Below are 13,664 nucleotides of genomic sequence, written 5' to 3' on the forward strand. Positions count from 1 at the left end.
TGGGAAGAAAACTTGTTTGAGAATGTATGAATGGGAACAACCTATGCAATGCTGCTTCTCAAGCTGAATAAAGAGCCAACACTTAGAGCCTAGATTAACACATGAGAGACAATCATCACTTGAGTGAGGTACTCCATGAATGCTACTGTCAAAAGTTGTGTGCATATATTAGAGTGAGTGCACTGCCCTTTCAGTTCCGGCCCTGCACTCTTTCTTAGCCCCATTTTCACTGGAGCATCCGTACCGCACTAACGTGAATTTCTGGATAAGCATGCTTGGGTAAGTTTTCTTGTCTTCACTGCTTAGAAAGTAATCTGGTAGAAAAGATTGCTCCACTGTAATAGAACCTGTCCAATTTACATTTCATTAGAATCTCTGGAATGAAAACCAAGCCTTCTATGTGACACCCTCGTGGTCTCCTCGATCAGCTTTCCACCAGCTGCGTAAAGATGATCATTTACCGAGTGAGTGACATTGACAATTTTATCAACACACATCAAAGTTGCTGGTGAACGCAGCAGGCCAGGCAGCATCTCTAGGAAGAGGTACAGTCGACGTTTCAGGCCGAGACCCTTCGTTAGGACTAACTGAAGAAAGAGCTAGTAAGAGATATAAAAGTGGGAGGGGGAGGGGGAGATCCAAAATGATGGGAGAAGACAGGAGGGGGAGGGATGGAGCCAAGAGCTGGACAGGTGATTGGCAAAAGGGGTATGAGAGGATCATGGGACAGGAGGCCCAGGGAGAAGGAAAAGGGGGAGGCGGGAAAAAGCCCAGAGGATGGGCAAGGGGTGTAGTCAGAGGGACAGAGGGAGAAAAAGGAGAGTGAGAGAAAGAATGTGTGTGTATAAATAACGGATGGGGTACGAGGGGGAGGTGGGGCATTTGCGGAAGTTAGAGAAGTCAATGTTCATGCCATCAGGTTTTGACAGTTTTATGATGTGACCACTGGAACTTGGTTCCGGCTGTTCAATTCATTTAGAGATTTTAGACAGGTTGACACAAACACAGATGTCGAAGGCAAAAGGTGTTGTATGAATGCCATGTGCCACCCAGGTTCCCAATTCTAGAAACATAGAAAACCTACAGCACAATACAGGCCCTTTGGCCCACAATGCTGTCCGAATATGTACTTACTTTAGAAATTACCTCGGGTTACCCGTAGCCCTCTATTTTTCTAAGCTCCATGTCTCTTAAAAGATCCTATTGTATCCGCCTCCACCACCGTTGCCGGCAGCCCATTCCACACACTCACCGCTCCCTGTGTAAAAAACTTACCCCTGACATCTCCGCTGTACCTATTTCCAAGCACCTTAAATCTGTGCCCTCTTGTGCTAGCCATTTCATCTCTGGGAAAAAACCTCACACGATCAATGCCTCTCATCATCTTATACACCTCTATCAGGTCACCTCTCATCCTCCATCACTCCAAGGAAAAAAGGCCAAATTCACTCAACCTATTCTCATAAGGCATGCTCCCCAATCCAGGCAACGGGCTTGTAAATCTCCTCTGCACCCTTTCTATGGTTTCCACATCCTTCCTGTGGTGAGGCGACCAGAACTGAGCACAATATTCCAAGTGGGGCTGACCGCCAATGCACTGTATGCTTTCTTAACCACAGAGTCAACCTGCACAGCAGCTTTGAGTGTCCTATGGACTCGGACCCCAAGATCCCTCTGATCCTCCATACTGCCAAGAGTCTTACCATTTAATCTATATTCTGCCATTATATTTGACCTACCAAAATGAACCCACCTCATACTTATCTGGGTTGAACGCCATCTGCCACTTCTCAGCCCAGTTTTGCATCCTATCAATGTCCCTCTGTAAACTCTGTCAGCCCTCCATACTATCCACAACACGCCCCACCTTTGTGTCATCAGCAAATTTACTAACCCATCCCTCCACTTCCTCATCCAGGTCATTTATAAAAATCATGAAGAGTAGGGGTCCCAGAACAGATCCCTGAGGCACACCACTGGTTACCGACCTCCATGCAGAATATGACCCATCTACAACCACTCTTTGCCTTCTGTGGGCAAGCCAGTTCTGGATCCATAAAGCAATGTCCCCTTGGATCCCATGCCTCCTTACTTTCTCAATAAGCCTTGCATGAGGTACCTTGTCAAATTCTTTTGTCCTTTATCTCACTGTGAACGTAGGTAGGCAGTTGATTCTTGAAGCAATTGAAACGCATGCAGTAAATGGTTCGCCATTTATTTTATGCTGTATAGAGTATAAGTTTTCAATTGTTTTCCCACCATCACCTCTTTCCACGCAGCTTCACTCCACAAGTAACAGACATAAAATGCTGGGGAAGCTTAGTAGGTCAGGCAGCATCTGTGGAAAGGAATAATCAGTCGATGTTCCGGGCTGAGGCCTTTTCCTCAGGACATCCTGATGAACAGTCTCGGCCAAAAATGTCAGCAGTTTATTCCATTCCATTGATGTTGCCAGACCTGCTGTGTTTCTCCAGCATTTTGTGTGTTTTACTCTGGACTTGCAGCATTTGCAGAATCTCTTGTGTTTATGATTCCCTGCTCCACAAGCATTCCCCCGAACTTGGGAATACATTTGTGATAACTGAGTGATTATCCAAAATTCTGCTATTTTGTAACAGAGCCCAGACAAACATTATTTCCTTAATATTTTCATTTGGTATTCCATCTGTTTCGAACTCTATCAGCTCTCCCTGCCTGGTAGATTTTGCTGGCATTAGCAGCATTATTCAGCTTCTGGTCAGTAGTTCAGCCAAAAATACTGGATGGTGACTACTGTATTTACAGAATTGGTCATACATATTTCCCAGCTGACGTGTAGCGATTTTGTTAATGTTCCTCTACTTCCCGTTGAACTTTCCCATAACAAGCAAGTTAACATGTAATTGAGTAATCCATCATCAACTGAGTGAAGACAGTGAGGTACAATTCCATTCTTCGGTGATATTAGTGGTGAGCTTTGTTAAAATGAGAAACTGGCCTTCTGCCTTTGATCCGTAACTTTCGACAGCCTCACTAATCAAGACCCCATCAACCTCCACTTTAAATATATTCAACAACTTGGCTCTACAGCCATGGTGGCAATGAATTCCACATATTCATGTGGCTAAAGAAATCCTCCTTTCTGTTCTAAAGGGCTGTCCTTGTATCCTGGAGGCTGTGCCCTCTGGTTCAATGATGTTTCAGATCTGGATTTATGCAGCTTTGCACTTATGGGCTGTACATGGTGCCTTTGCCTATTTGAATTCCTTGCCAATATTTCTGAAACCTGATGACTTATTAAATAAACACAATGTCACTGTGCACATAGAATCACTCTAAAGCAGGAGCTGAGCAGTTCCTTCGGTAGTTTATGGTCATCTCACAAATGCCATATTATTCCCATCCTGATTGATGGAAAGTGATTAGATCCTAAGGTACTTACCCATGTATGGCTCCAGAAGAGTTGTATGGGTAGTTTCAGTAGAGTTCAGGGAAAATGCACAATCTGTTGTGTGCCTGGCATGCCCAGCTTACGTCCTGTGCCATGGGTGCTCCCACACTTCAAGGTCTACAATGATCAAGAGGGTGAAATTTTGACCTGCTGCTCAAGAGACTGTATGCAGCAAAGAGTCAACCACTGATGCAATTTCTGTTGTCCGCACCACTTTAAAAGGCGAGGCTAGCTGATACTGCTAGCATAATGGTTTAAGAATGGGATTCAAATCCCACCTCTGTCAGTAAGGAGTTTGTACGTTCTCCCCGTAACCATGTGATTTTCTTCTGTGTGCTCCAGCTTCTTCTGACTTTCCAAAAAAAATATGTATGGGTTAGCGTTAGTAAGTTGTGGGTATGCTCTGTTGTGGGCTGTCTCTGACATATATTCGGACTGTGTTGGTTGTTGATGCAAATGATGCATTTTACTTAAGCAACACACATCAAAGTTGCTGGTGAACGCAGCAGGCCAAGCAGCATCTGCCAATTCCTACATAACCTGTGATGTGTGTGACTGAGAATGGAAAAAAAATGTCACCTGCCCCAAGGTAAATTACTCACACAAGAGCCTGGGCCAATTTTCCAAAGGCCATAATTTCGCCTGGCCATAATCACTAATGCCTGGCTCTCATCCTCCTTCACTTCAAAGAGAAAAGCCCAAGCTCATCTCAACCTATCCTTAAAAGATGTGCTCTCTAAACCAGGCAGCATCGTGGTAAATCTTTTACATCCTTCCTATAGTGAGGCAACCAGAACTGAACACAATATTCTAATTGTGGTCTAACCAGGATGTTATAGAACTGCAATATTATCTCACAGCTCTTGAAGTTATTTGCCTGATTAATGAAGGCCAATGCTCCTTACACACCTTCTTAACTACCCTATCAACTTGTGCTGCAACTCTGAGAGATCTATGAACGTGAACACCAAGATCCCTCTCTTCTTTCAAACTGCGATTAATCTTGTCTTCTGCCTTCAAATTTGACCTTGCAAGGGTTTTTTTGGAGATGAGCTCCAAAAAAAGTGGTGACTTAACACCAGTTCATCTCAAATAATGAAATCATTTAAAATATTTTTTGCAGCAGAATATTGGAGCAAAGTCCTTTTCTTTTTGTCCTTTTCTTTAGAAATGCCCATGCTTCTGAATGGATTGGAAGTTGCAAACAAGCCTGCGGGTTGTGAGGCTTGATTATATCACATCTGTTGCATGCAATGCAAGCAGCACATAAACTTTGTGCAACATTCTTGTCTGCAGGATTTTTGCATGAACACGCACACCATTGCACAGAATGATGTGGAATTGTATGAGGGGACATCTTCATTCATCACTGATTGTAAACAGGAAGTACGCTGTATTTCTGGCAAGCACTGGTAGGCATTTTGCAACTGAAGCTGATAAGGGTACCTGAGCGATGCTAATAAATTGGAGATTTTCAGCGGCTGCACTGATGGCCTTGGGTGGAGCAGAAAAAGGATATCTGCAGTACCTTTATCTTTTCAGATCACTTTTGAAAAGGAGTGGCAGGAATTACCAGGAGCACACATTGTTCTTGTTGTTATCCCTCTCCGTGCCAAGTGGCACATTGGGCGGCAACCTTGCCTTGTCGGTAGCATTTGTCTATATTTTACGAAGATTTGCTAGCTCGGCGCTCAACCCAACACGAATGGAAAGCATACAAGCCAGATTCGAACCTGGGACCGCTTGCCTCGAAGTCCAGTGCGGATGCCATAACACTAATGGCACTCATTGTGTTCAATATTAATGAAATGTAGCTGCAAGTGCCTCACACCCTTAGCCTCAGAGGCTACTTTGTGCGCAACACCAACTTATTTTGTTACTAACAAGCTCTATCAGTTGGGGAGTTATGGCATTCTTCATTTCATAGTACTTAGATGGACATGACAGCAAACTTGTACCTGTATCTCACTGCTATTCAGTGACGTATCAGCTTTTCAATCATTATAGGATGTTTAAAAAAAAACACTGTTATCAGACCCTTGAATAGACCTCTTGTACAATAAGATATACTCTTGGCCTCTTGATCTGCATCAGGGTTCCCAACCTGGGATCCACGGACCGCTTGGTTAATGGTAAGGGTTCACGGCATAAAAAGGGTTGGGAACCTTTTATGATCTTGCACTTTACTTGAACTGTTTTTGGTATCTTTCACACTTTATTTTGCATTGTTAATGTTTTACCTTATTCTGGCTCAATGCACTGGATAATAATTTAATGCTTAATGCATAAGCGGTATGCAAGGCAAGCTTTTCACTGCATCCTGGTCCATGTGACAATAATAAACGGATGCTAACACACACATCCCTTCTCTATTTCCAGCTACTATGGTTCAAAGTGGATTATGAAAGCTTATGGGGTGTGAGCTTTCATAAGTCGAGGGATAGAGTTTAAGAGTCGCGATGTAATGACGCAGCTCTATAAAACTCTGGTTAGGCCACACTTGGAGTACTGTGTCCATTTCTGGTCACCTCACTATAGGAAGGATGTGGAAGCATTGGAAAGGGTACAGAGGAGATTTACTAGGATGCTGCCTGGTTTAGAGAGTATGCATTATGATCAGAGATTAAGGGAGCTAGGGCTTTACTCTTTGGAGAGAAGGAGGATGAGAGGAGACATGATAGAGGTGTACAAGATAATAAGAGGAATAGATAGAGTGGATAGCCAGCGCCTCTTCCCCAGGGCACCACTGCTCAATACAAGAGGACATGGCTTTAAGGTAAGGGGTGGGAAGTTGAAGGGGGATATTAGAGGAAGGTTTTTTACTCAGAGAGTGGTTGGTGCGTGGAATGCACTGCCTGAGTCAGTGGTGGAGGCAGATACACTCGTGAAGTTTAAGAGACTACTAGACAGGTATATGGAGGAATTTAAGGTGGGGGGTTATATGGGAGGCAGGGTTTGAGGGTCGGCACAACATTGTGGGCCGAAGGGCCTGTACTGTGCTGTACTATTCTACATGTGTGAATCTTGGAGACTGCAGCTAGCTGCCAGAGGAAGACAGATCTGCATGACTTTCTTCCCCTGCAGAGGACAGTAGACCAGTATACAATGTCAGTGGGGGTAGAATATGGTAGCAAAAGAAAATAGGGGGAATGCTCAACCGGTCCAGCAGCCTCTGCGGGAGAGAAAAAATTTTAATGTTGACGAAACTGAAGGTCATTGATGTGAAACATTTGCTCAGTATTTCAGATGTTTTGTTTCCATTCCTGATTTTTAGCAGAATGTATATTTTGTAATGCAATAGCATCCTCATATCCCCCTCAAATCCCCTTCCTTGCATTCTGCATCCCTCTTAATCACTGTCTTTAGATTTAAAGTGGCACATGCGGTCAGCATGCACCTCCTCCCTTCTCTCCCTCCTTACTATAGCTCTTCTTCCTAAAGGCCAAGAACTGCAACCGGGCACAGATGAACATATGACTTTACAGTGTCAGCCTCCAGCCTCGATAATGACTTGGTGTAATTTCGAGGTGAAATCTACCTGCTGTGAGACATCAAGTATGGAAAGCAAACTACATATAGCAGCTCATTTTTGTTGCAGACTTCTCCAATAATAATTTTGATAGGAGAAAAGGCTGATAGGTGAACAGAGTAAAATGGTTCATGCATTAGCACGCCTATCAGAAACTCCTTGTCTGTGAGGAGTTTGTACTTTTCCCCTGTAACGGTACGGATTTACTCCATGTGCTCTGGGTTCCAAAAGATGTGTGGGTTAGTCGGTTAATTGGTCACAAAGTTTAAATGGGCGGTGAGGCCTACTTGGACCAGAAAGGCCTGTTACCATACTTTATAAATTAAAGATAAATAAAGTAAAAACCTTCAATTAATGTTAAAGAACACTGAAAATTCACCTCCATACTTCCACAGAGCTTAATGCTGATTGCATTTTTCAGCATAGAACTGCTGGGTACCTGCATTAGGATTCTTGAGGATCCAAATATGTTGAGGCCTCTAATTGCCAAAGTCTCAATTTCTATTCCAGCACAAGCACAGACACTATGGACCCTATAGTAGTAACAGTGCGATCACACAAGTTGAGAATGATGTTTTCAATAGACAATAGGTGCAGGAGTAGGCCATTCGGCCCTCCGAGCCAGCACCGCCATTCATTGTTATCATGGCTGATCATCCACAATCAGTATCCAGTTCCTGCCTTATTCCCATAACCTTTGATTCCACTATCTTTAAGAGCTCTATCCATCTCTTTCTTGACAGCATCCAGAGACTTGGCCTCCACAGCCTTCTGGGGCAGAGCATTCCACATATTCACCACTCTCTGGGTGAAAAAGTTTTTCCTCAACTCCGTTCTAAATGGCCTACCCCTTATTCTTAAACTGTGGCCTCTGGTTCTGGACTCACCCATCAGCAGGAACATGCTTCCTGCCTCCAGCGTGTCCAATCCCTTAATAACCTTATATGTGTCAATAAGATCCCCTCTCAGCCTTCTAAGTTCCAGAGTATACAAGCCCAGTCGCTCAAATCTTTCAACATATGACAGTCTGCCATCCCGGGAATTAACCTTGTGAACCTACGCCGCACTCCCTCAATAGGAAGGGTGTCCTTCTTCAAATTTGGAGACCAAAACTGCACACAGTACTCCAGGTGTGGTCTCACCAGGGCCCTGTACAGCTGCAGAAGGACCTCTTTGCTCTTATACTCAATTCCCCTTGTTATGAAGGCCAGCATGCCATTAGCTTTCTTCACTGCCTGCTGTACCTGCATGCTTGCTTTCAGTGACTGATGTACAAGAACATCTAGATCTCGTTGTACTTCCCCTTTTCCTAACTTGACTCCATTTAGACAATAATCTGCCTTCCTGTCTTACCACCAAAGTGGATAACCTCACATTTATCCACATTAAACTGCATCAACCATGCATCTGCCCACACACCCAGCCTGTCCAAGTCACCCTGCATTCTCATAACATCCTCCTCACATTTCACACTACCACCCAGCTTTGTGTCATCGGCAAATTTGCTAATGTGCTTTGTGTCATTGGCAAATTTGCTAATGTAATTTGCTAATTTTCCTAAGGAGTTGTCACTTGGTGGGTCCTTACATGGCTGAAGAGGCCTATCTGTGATCCACATATTCTGGAGCAGTGTGGGCAGTAGTTAGTTCTGGCTGTGGGTCCTCCATCCCACTGTCTAAGTGCTGTAATAGAAGCTGGCCATCTGCCAAACAAGCTGTCAGCAAGCCTCAGGATAAATGCGAAAAAGGGATTTGCATGGCAGAAGCAATCCGTTCCCCTGCTGGCTTTCATTGGCGCTGGCTGCTTTCAAAACTGGGCTCTCCTGCTGAGGCGCTGATCAAACACACAGAGCAATTGATGCTCACCGGACATTGCAACCTTATTAATAAGCAGGTGGCAGGAACTCTTAGGGTACCTTTTCAGCACATTCAATTCTTATAAATTATATTTTTGGGTCAAAATTCAGACTCCTTTTTGATGCAAATTGCGATTCTGGAACAGCAACATCCAGCAAAAGAGAAGTCAGTTCAATATAATTAAATTGGTATGCTGTGAGCAAAAAATGAACTTTAATTTAAAATTTAGCCCTACATAAAATGAAAGAAATGAATGTGTGTTTTAAGTCTAAAAATGATTCTTACAGATCTTTCTCTTAATAGGGTCATAGAGCACTATGGCACAGAAACAAGTCCTTTGGTTCCTGTAGTCAGTACCAAACTGTTATTCTGCCTACAGCCATTGATCCGAACCTGACCCAAAGCCTTCCATCCATGTACTTATCGGAATTCCTCCTAAATGTTGAAATCAAACCCGCATCCACCATTTCTACTGGAAGCTCGTTTCACACTCGCATCATCTCCTCTGAGTGGAAGCCTCCCCTCAGATTCACCTTAAATATTTCACCTTCCACCCTTAATCTATGACCTCCAGCTCTAGGCTCACCTAGTCTCTGTGGAAAAAGCCTGCCTCATTTATTCTATCTGTACTTTTCATTATTTTTTCTACCCTATCAAATCTCCCCTTGTTCTCCTATGCTCCAGGGAATAAACTTATTAAACTCTTCCCTATAACCCATTGTATAAATTGTATTTGATAAATCTTGAACATAAATGTGGGAGAAAAATATAGACTGTGTTTGTAAATTCAAAATCAGTTAAAAGTCAAAATTGAAAATGGGTGCCGATTTGATTAATTTTTTTTTAATTCAATTTTTGGCATGAGTGCTGATTCAGAAGAATGAGAAGCCAGAAAAAAAGCTGTGGACATTAGAAATATCACTTAAAAATGCTTGAGGTACAGTACTTAGCAGGTCAGGGAGCATCTGCGGAAAAGGATGCAGTTTTAAAGCTTCAGATCAATGACCTTTCTTCGGGTGAGGCTGCTATGACCAGTCCTCACAGAGGGATCAGAAGTGGAGAGAGTGAGCAGCTTCAAGTTCCTGGGTGTCAAGATCTCTGAGGGTCTAACCTGGTCACAACATATCGATGTAGTCATAAAAAGAGTGGCTATACTTCATTAGGAGTTTGAAGAGATTTGGCATGTCAACAAATACACTCAAAAACTTCTATAGTTGTACCATGGAGAGCATTCTGACAGGCTGCATCACTGTCTGGTATGGAGGGGCTTCTGCACAGGACCGTAAGAAGCTGCAGAGGGTTGTAAATTTAGACGTCTTCTTCTTGGGTACTAGCCGACAAAGTACCCAGGACATCTTTAGGGAGCGGTGTCTCAGTAAGGCATTATTAAGTACTTCCAGCCCCAGGGCATCTCCATTTCTCACTGTTACCATCAGGCAGGAGATACAGAAGCCTGAAGGCACACACTCAACGATTCAAGAACAGCTTCTTCCCTGTTGCCATCCGATTCCTAAATGGACATTGAACCCTTGGACACTACCTCATGTTATTTTAAATATACAGTATTGTAGCGATGTGCTACACACAGAGCGAGAAATAACGACATGCAGTCTGTAAGTTGCACTCGAGACTAGTTTATTCAAACTTCACAACACTGGCTTTTACGCAGTTCCGTTCCCGCCCTCTCCGGGAGGAAATGACTTCAAAGGTGCATTACAAAAGTCTCTTCCCGCGCGTGGGCTTTCCCCCTTGCTGGTGAAGAAGGCCCAGTGCCATCTTGGGGCTGGCCTCTCTGCCGATGCGCGCGCCATTTTGTGAGCCGGTTTGCCTGCGTAGAAAGTGGGTCACCACATAACCCCCACCCCCAGGACTGGCTTTACACCCCCCAATGTCCACAGTCTGGATCAGTTTCTGTATGGGCGGTCTGCCTCTGTGCCACAGTGCCTGAACCTCGATCGGCTGCGCCAAGTCCACATGGGCCGGTTTGAGTCGGTCCACCGTGAAAACCTCCTCCTCTTTCCCCCCAGTGTCCGTCGTGTACTTGGAGATGTAGGATAGATGTTGCTGCTGGCGGGCCGACCAGGGATCGGACACCTTCGTGAACGCGAAGGTCAACAGTTTGTGGTCTGTGAACGCGGTGAACGGCCTGCCTTCTAAGAAGTACCTGAAATGCCAGATTGCCTGATATAGTGCTAACAGCTCCCGGTCGAAGGCACTGTACTTGAGTTCGGGTGGCTGTAAGTGCCTGCTGAAGAATGCCAGGGGTTGCCAGCGCCCCTCGATGAGCTGCTCCAGCACCCCACCAACTGCTGTGTTGGAGGCGTCCACTGTGAGGGCGGTTGGAACATCCGTTCTGGGGTGCACCAGCATCGCGGCGTCTGCCAAGGCTTCCTTGGCTTTAACGAAAGTGACTGCTGCCTCTTCGTCCCAAGTAATGTCCTTGCCTTTACCGGACATCAGGGTGAACAAAGGGCGCATGATATGGGCTGCTGAGGGGAGGAAGTGGTGGTAGAAGTTCACCATACCAACGAACTCCTGCAGGCCTTTGACTGTGTTGGGCCAGGCAAAGTGGCGGATCGCATCTACCTTGGCGGGCAGAGGTGTTGCCCCGTCTTTGGTAATCCTGTGGCCCAGGAAGACAATGGTGTTGAGTCTGAACTGGCATTTGGTCGGGTTGATCGTGAGGCCGAAATCACTCAGGCGGAAGTAGAGCTGGCGGAGGTGGGACAGATGCTCCTGACAACTACTGTTGGCTATGAGGATGTCGTCCAAATAGATGAACGCAAAGTCCAGGTCGCATCCCACCACATCCATTAGCTGTTGGAACGTCTGTGTGGCATTCTTCAGGCCGAATGGCATTCAGAGGAATTCAAACAGGCCGAACGGGGTGATGAGTGCTGTCTTGGGGATGTCTTCAGGGTGTACCGGGATCTGATGGTACCCCCGGACGTGGTCTACTTTGGAAAAGATGCTTGCCCCGTGCAGGTTTGCTGCAAAGTCCTGTATGTGCGGTACGGGGTATCGGTCTGGAGTTATAGCCTCGTTCAGTCTGTGGTAGTCGCCACATGGTCTCCAGCCCCTGGCTGCTTTGGGCACCATGTGCAGGGGGGAGGCCCATGGGCTGTCGGACCACCGTACGATCCCCGATTCCTCCATCCTCTTGAACTCCTCCTTCGCCAGGTGAAGCTTGTGCGGGGGGAGCCTTAGTGCACGGGCGTGGAGGGGTGGTCCCTGGGTCGGGATGTGGTGCTGTACTCCGTGTCTGGGCACTGCTGCCGTGAACTGCGGTGCCAGAACCGATGGAAAGTCCGCCAGGATTCTGGTGAATTCGTTGTCAGACAGTGTGATGGAGTCCAGGTGTGGGGCCGGCGACTTGGCTTCACCCAGGGAGAACATCTGGAAAGTCTTGGCATGGACCAGTCTTTTCCCTTGCAAGTCGACCAGCAGGCTGTGGGCTCGCAAGAAGTCCGCCCCCGGGAGTGGTTGGGCCACGGCGGCCAGTGTGAAGTCCCATGTGAACCGGCTGGCGCTGCACTGTGCGGGTGCCGTAGGTCCGTATCGTGCTGCTGTTTGCAGCCCTCAGGGTGGGTCCTGGCTCCCTATTGCGGGTGTCGTACCCCGTCGGGGGTAAGATGCTGATTTCCACTCCGGTGTCGACCAAGAAGCGGCGTCTCAACTGTTTGACCCAGACAGTTTGTCCTGGTGACCGGCCGCCGTAGCCATTAGCGGTGGGTGGCCCTGGCGTTTCCCGGGAACTTGCAGGGCAGGCGACAACAGCGGGCTTCTGTGCCCCACCGCTGATGGTAGAAACACCACTGTTCATTGGACTCCTCACTCCTTCCTCTGGGTTGTGTGCGCTCCATTGCTGGGCCTGGTCTGGCCTGCTGTTGGGCGCGTGGCTTGGTAATCTGTCCGACGGACGCCCCGCTCTCCCTCTTGGCTTTCCACAGCACATCTGCTCGGGCCGCCACCTTCCGGGGGTCACTGAAGTCTGCGTCGGCTAGCAGCAGATGTATGTCCTCGGGCAGTTGCCCTAGGGAACGCCTGCTCAAACATGAGGCAGGGCTTGTGTCCTTCAGCCAGGGCCAGTATCTCGTTCATTAATGCTGACGGCGGCCTGTCTCCCAAACCGTCCAGGTGCAGCAAGCGGGCACCTCGCTCACACCGTGAGAGGCCAAAGGTCCCTATGAGCAGCGCTTTGAATGCTGCATATTTGCCTTCTTCCAGGGGTGACGGTATGAAATCCTCAACCCGTGCGGCTGTCTCCTGGTCAAGGGAGCTTACCACGTAATAGTAACACGTGGAATCAGAAGATATCTGCTGAATCTGAAACTGGGCTTCTGCTTGGTCAAACCACACGCCTGGTCGTAGCGTCCAGAAAGTTGGCAGTTTTAGCGAAACTGCGTGAACAGGTGAAGAGTCGATCATCTTTGGTCCAGATCCCATTTGGACGGTCAGGGTCACCAATGTAGTGATGTGCTACACACAGAGCTAGAAATAAAGACACGCAGTCTGTAAGTTGCACACGAGACTAGTTTATTCAAACTTCGCGGCACTGGCTTTTACGCAGTTCCGTTCCCGCCCTCTCCGGGCGGAAATGACATCAAAGGTGCATTACAAAAGTCTCTTCCCGCGCGCAGGCTTTCTCCCCTTGCTGGTGAAAAAGAAGGCCCAGCGCCATTTTGGGGCTGGCCTCTCTGCCGACGTGCACGCCATTTTGTGAACCTGTTCGCCTGCGTAGAAAGTGGGTCACCACAGTATTTCTGTTTTTTGCACATTTTTTAATCTATTCAATATACGTATACTGTAATAGATTCACTTATTTATTATTATTATTATTTTTATTTCA

General features: G+C 46.5%; 1 protein-coding gene across 2 annotated transcripts in view; it reads left to right on the forward strand.

Moving 5' to 3' along the window:
- LOC134338214 (synaptotagmin-like protein 1) overlaps window positions 1-13,664 on the forward strand; it is a 226,772-nt gene that overhangs the window by 16,996 nt on the left and 196,112 nt on the right. Inside the window, exon 1 of one of the 2 annotated variants that reach the window (XM_063033901.1) lies at window positions 368-464. The exons of the other annotated variant lie outside the window; for it this stretch is intronic. The gene's annotated coding sequence lies outside the window, so the exon portion shown is untranslated. Of the gene's footprint in view, window positions 1-367; window positions 465-13,664 lie in introns of those variants that run through there. 2 annotated transcript variants of the gene reach the window in all.

This window comes from Mobula hypostoma, chromosome 2 (genome assembly GCF_963921235.1).
Source record: "Mobula hypostoma chromosome 2, sMobHyp1.1, whole genome shotgun sequence".
Lineage (NCBI taxonomy): Eukaryota > Metazoa > Chordata > Chondrichthyes > Myliobatiformes > Myliobatidae > Mobula > Mobula hypostoma.